The sequence below is a fragment of the Halichoerus grypus genome, chromosome 9 (genome assembly GCF_964656455.1).
Source record: "Halichoerus grypus chromosome 9, mHalGry1.hap1.1, whole genome shotgun sequence".
Lineage (NCBI taxonomy): Eukaryota > Metazoa > Chordata > Mammalia > Carnivora > Phocidae > Halichoerus > Halichoerus grypus.
This window is the reverse complement of record NC_135720.1, coordinates 53,946,360-53,952,359: the sequence shown is the minus strand read 5'-3', so window position 1 is coordinate 53,952,359 and position 6,000 is coordinate 53,946,360.

The following is a 6,000-nucleotide window of genomic DNA, read 5'->3' as shown; positions in this document are numbered from 1 at the left end:
ACCTCCATTGTGGGATTATCTCTCCTAAAGACAGTGCCTGTTCTTTTAAAAGGAACTGTAGGAAAGCCAGCCTGAAAAACACCCGAGCTGTTGCTTTCTCTGTGATTGGTCCTATTCTAGGGTAATGCAGTGTTGCCCTTCTGTCCCCAGGGGCACACCTTAAGGGGGAAGATACCTATTGAACCTTAAACCCCTCTGCTCCAGCTTCCTGTGTGTGCTTACAGGAAACAATAGGCCGTAAGTGGAGACCAGATAAACCAGGGATGGTAGCTTTAGAATCTCCGTACTATCTTCTGGTTACTAGAGGTTTCCTGGCTTATTCTGAGTCAACATTAGAGAGTTTTTCAAAAGATAAAGTGCCTATTAAAGATGGAGAAAAAGGCATTTATGGGATCAAGCCAACCATCCTCCAAACCCACACACAGAATGAGGTTGGTTTAATTGTATTAATGTCACCACCAGTTAAACACTGAAAAGTTTCTACAGTAGGTGCATCCCTTCCTCCCACCCCCACCCCCACTTTCTTGGCCAACTGTACCTTGGGCCCAGGAGGTGCCCAATAATATTTGAGGATTCACTATAGAACTCTGGCCACCTGGCTGGGAATCCAGAGAGCCAAGTCTGGTTTTGCCCCCCTCCTGAGCAGTGGGCCATGTCCGTGGGCTGGCATCTACCAGGCTCACAGTTAGACGTAAGATCCAAGCAGCAGAAGGAGGGCTAGGAGAGGTGGCCTCTTCTGCTTCCTGACCTCTGGCCCTCGGTTTCCTCAGCAGGAAATGAGGTGTCGGCTGGATCTGTGGTCCTCAACTCAGGCCGCATACTAAATTCCCTTTGGAGCAGAACTGGAGTGGGGGGGGGGGGGCTCTTTCTATAAACGAATTACAAGGGTCCTTCCTACCTTCCCCCCTCCCCCTTTTCTCTCTGCGGTTGGGAGTTCAAATGATTCCACTATTAACCTTTATAATTCTCTCTCTTCTCTCACACCTCATCCTGGAACATAAAAATCAAGCCTCTCCAATCTTGAATGTTTCCTTAGAAAGGATGAGCAGAAATTGTCAGTCCCATTTTTAAGAAGAAGTCATTCTGCCTCGACCCTTGGTTTAACATTGCGTGGCTTCAGGGAAGCACACTGTGGCAGGCCTAAGCAGGGGACACTTTTCTTCTTCCCTGGGGACTGCCGTGCCCACGCTGGCGCTCCCGGCCTCGCCCCTGCGGTCCCTTCACCTCAGTCCCCCCGCCTTCCTCTTCCTCTAGAAAACCGTTCCTATCTACAACTTTTCTTTTTATTTCCACCATGGGCCCTCCCTTTCAGTGTGGCACCTCCACCCACAGTAAGGTGAGAGAAGCAAACAGTGGTCTGTGGTCTTCCTTCTCTTGTGTGGAAGCTACTCTTCCTTTTCCCTAAGCAAAGAGAAGAGGTTAGAGAAAGCTGAGTTGCAGATTGTACACCCTCCCTTACTTTACACTTCATCTTTTGCCTTCCGTTAACTTCGTTTTATTCCCTTTCCCCACCAAATATAAGATTTTGAAATGTTTTCTGGGTTCAGAGAGGATCTTCCTTTTCCAATGACCTTCCTTGCAGCCTTTCCAGAAGTTTAAGTCCCTTTCTTGTCTGAATATTCCCTAAAATAAAAACATAATTAGGAATAAAAACTAATGTTAGAAACCTACATTGGTTTCCACACATCATATGGAAAAGATTATAATTGCTTATTTATTAAGTTGGTGGATGTCAAACTCAATGAATAATTTAAAAATAGATGAATGATGTGATAAGAACACAACCGTCTGTCTGAAAGCAGTGCGAAAGAGACACTTGGGTGTGATGATACACAGGTGGTTTTGTAAATACTGAGACTTCAGACATTATGTGGGTTTTATAAGGTCCTCTAGATGGCACTTACCAGATTTTTATTTCTACTGAGGGCCAGGAGCTTGACTTTGGTTCTTTAATTTACTTAATTTTTGTTTCCCTTATTTAGGCAGTCAAAACACTGACCTCATTTCAAAACATCCACAGCCTCCCAGGATCCCCGGCCCAAGGTTTAGGCCTTGAGTATGTTTGTCCAAAGAGCTGGGGCGGCGAGCCCTGTCATAAGAAGGAAGGCTTGTGCTATTTTTAAATTGATGCAACACATCATTGAAACATATCACACACATATCGTACCCATGACACACACACACGCGGCACTGTAACATAGCATGTGTCATACACACATTCTCTCTCACTCATACACACACTAGCTCTTCTTGTCCGGCTTTACAAAAGGAAGGCAGCCAGAAAGCTGAGCCCAGTGAACTGAGTTGAAAAGGCTGTTAGAGTTTAAAAACCAAGTGTCCCTCTAGTTCTCAGCGTGGCTTTGAGACATGTGGGAGGGCTTCAAAGCCGTGGCGCCCCTCTTTTAGAGCTCAGGCTTGCAGTTGGTCCCCAAATGTTTACCAGCATGAAGATGCCTAACTTACAGGAAGTGGGAAATGGGTGTGGGGGGTGAGGGTGGGTGGGTGGGTAGGGAGTGGGGAGAAGAGGGTGGGGGGTGTTCTCTTGATGTGGTTAGTCTGTCATTGACCTTGTTTGGGTATAGCAGGAGTTGAATTAGAAAATGAAAACATGTTTCATCTTGGGCACATTTCATCCCATTTTTTTACTTTCTTTAGGAAGAAACCCACCCCCCCCAACCCGCCAAGTGGAGTCAAATCTCCATATTTGGTACTCAGTTTCCCTTCATTCTACCATATCTTCTTCCCCATACAGTCCTCTAGCCACCTACATTGTAATTCCTAAACCGCCCCCACCCCCCCAGGACTAGGCCAAGCCCAGTAGCTCAGAGTGAATAACACAGGCTTGTTGAGCCCTTGTGATGACACCATCAAAGGGAATAGATGGGGGTTTCTGGGAGCAGAGCTATCTGGATCATTTATGATTGGCTGCCACTGTGAACATTTTTTTTTTTTCAGATTTTATTCATTTATTTGAGAGAGAGAGAGAGCACGCACAAGAGCAGGGGGGAGGGGCAGAGGGAGAGGGAGAAGCAGGCTTCCCGCTGAGCAAGCAGCCCAATTGGGGCTCCATCCCAGGACCCTGGGATCATAACCTGAGCCAAAGGCAGATGCTTAACCGACTGAGCCACCCAGGTGTCCATGTGAACACTCTTAATGAGAGAAATCTGCCTGACAACAAATGTTGATTAATAAAAGTAACTGAGGTTGTTTTGTTTTGTTTTGGTGTTCTAACAGGGAGGGAAATAATAGAGTGACTAAAAAAGCATCAAGTTATTATTTATAAACAAACATTTTAAGACTTAAGATTCCAGCCCGTGGCAGCCTTAGATAGCTCTGTCTGCACAGCTGCACCAATACCAACATCTCCCTGCTTTAGTCAGTATTCCAAATGTGGTACTTGGACTTCTAGAAGGGGTAGATGAAGCTCAGGGATCACCCCTCTTCTCCCCACTTAACATTTTTGTGCTGGACCATATCTAAATATGACTATAGGAGCATGCTTGTTCTGATGGGACATGCTTCCTGTATTCCTTCTTATTTTATTTTATTTTTTTTTGCATCTTTGAGTTTTAATTATATTATTGCCTATCTTTGACTGTGATCATTGCAATAGAAATGGTTTGATGGGGGGACGTTGGGGTACTACTTTAGACAAGAAGGAAACATTTGAAGGATTTCCTAGTCTAACACTGTGTTTCAAAACTGACTTTCCTTAAAGTTCCACTCGTGGCCTTCTCCAGCTCAGCTGGAACACCTGGAACTAATTTTAGGGTTGCCTGGCTAAGCCCCACACTGGTATTTGAAGTTTGCCTCCTCCCCTAGACTCAAGCCCATTTCACCACCTCTGAAGGTGAGTGCAGGCTGATATTAATTAACAGCGAGTTGATTCACTGGCATCTTCCAGTCATTAAAGTAAATATTTGGCTTAAAATAGCCTCTTCCCACCTCAAATATCCAACTTCTTGCCTATTCCCTTACTCCACCATGGTTGACTCACCAGGACTTGCATGGTGTATGTGGCCCAAGAACAGAGTTTGATTCTAAAAAGGAAGTGAAATACTCGTTAACCTCTGCAGGCGAGACCGCTGCAACAGCAGGCCGGCCTTCAGTATGACTACATTGTTTGTCTGTCCATCGTGGCGCTGACTCAGCATCAGTTAATAAACCCTCTCGAGAAGGCTGGATTTCTCCTGTTTAATTATCATTTTGGAGCTTTCTGAGAACTCTTAGGAATTGTTCATTCCGTTTAGCACATCTTAGCACATCTGCCGATTCAAAGTCCTGTTTCCTCTTGCTGCTAGCGTCCCCTCTGGCGTAACATGGAATAACAGCCGCCCCGCAGCCAAGCGGGGGGAGTGTGTGTTACTTATGTCCCCTAGTGGGAATGTAATTGTTCTGTACTACAGAGATTGTGGAAGGACTTTATACGCAAAAACCACTTCCTGGCAAATAGTCTTTGCCTCCCACCCACCCCAAAAAATTCTAGAAAGGTTTCCTAAAAGAGAGAAAAAAAATTCTAGACAAGTTTCCTAAAAGAGAGAAAAGAAATGCTAAAGATAAACAGACCTATTTCTATGATCGAGTTGGGCTTTTGTTTTGCTTTGTTTTGTTTCTTCCTGTAAACAAATACTCAAATGTCCACTTCATTGTATGACTAAGTTGGTATCATTAGGTTTAGGTCGGGACTGGGTGTGTGTATGTGGGTGTGTGTGTTGGGACGTGGGTGTGTATGCACACGTGTATTTAAAATGTTAGAAAAGACATTGCAGCCTAAGGTTGAAGGAGAGACGATTTCAAAAACAACCACCTCTATGAGGCAAGCAGGAAAAGTGGGAGACTTTGTTTCAGTGATCTAAACAGTAATTGTAATGGGGTGCCTGCTATAAATGGACCCTTTGCATCATTGTTTCTCTGAATTAGAGGATTCCTTGCTGAAGGCACAAGACCATTGAAGGAAGTAAAGCATCTGGTTTGTTTTGTAATGAGAAGCAGGAATGCAAGGTCCACTCTCTTAATAATAAACAAACAGGACATTGTATGCCATCATCACAGGATGTCCTTCCTTCAACAGAGGACTGACTGGGGCTGGAGGAAAAGCCGGACAGGGCGTAGAACGAGCCCCACTAATTACTGCCTCCGTCTGCCCTCCACTTGCAGTGATCAGTTCAACATTCTCTTTAACTGTGAAACGATGAATGTTCTACACTTTGCTTACACGCTCCTCCTCGGAAGTCTGGCTGTGGGTTTCGGGAGGGGAGCAAAGGCAAAGACTTTTAATCTGTAGGATTATAACTTTTCCCTATTTCCCTATTTATTAAATGGTTGAAAGAGGGAAGCTAGTTCTACCAAATCTGAATGTATTTCAGTTAGCAGGAGACATGGAAGCAGACAAGTTTGGGGGGTAGGGGGATGTGCATTTCACGGGCTATAGCTGGAAGATTAGACAGCTACATTTTATTACATGAAGTGCAAAAATAATTTCGCACGCTCTTTTCAGGTACATTTTGTATATTCTTTAAAGTGTGGATTGAGCCGAGGAACTACAAGATTTTTAGGTAATTTTTAGGTTTCCCTTAATTTAAGGAATGTGCGCCCCCTTCGAAAGCCTCGGCGGGAAGGAGGGCGGGCTGAGTATTTAGAATACAATACAGCCCGAGTAAACGTTGAGGTTAAGTGTTTTCAAAGGGAAGTAAGAAGATTCCAAATAGATGTTGAAATTCACATGCGAAGAGATGAAGCTCTGGGCGGCTCGCGATCTGGGGGAAAGCCCTGGGCTGAGCTCTCTGCGCGGCTCCGGCGAGTCCAGGTGTGGCCACGCCCCCTTCAGCAGCTGGTGGGAGTGAATCAGACGAATGGGAAATCTGCAGCAGGGAGGGGAAAGGAGCCTCCGGTCTGGTTAACACAGACTGAAAGTGCTGCGGTGACACTCAGCCCTCCAGTGCTGCGGAGAGGCAGAGCAGCGCGCAGCACCTGTCCGCCGCGGAGAGCCGGGACGCGGGC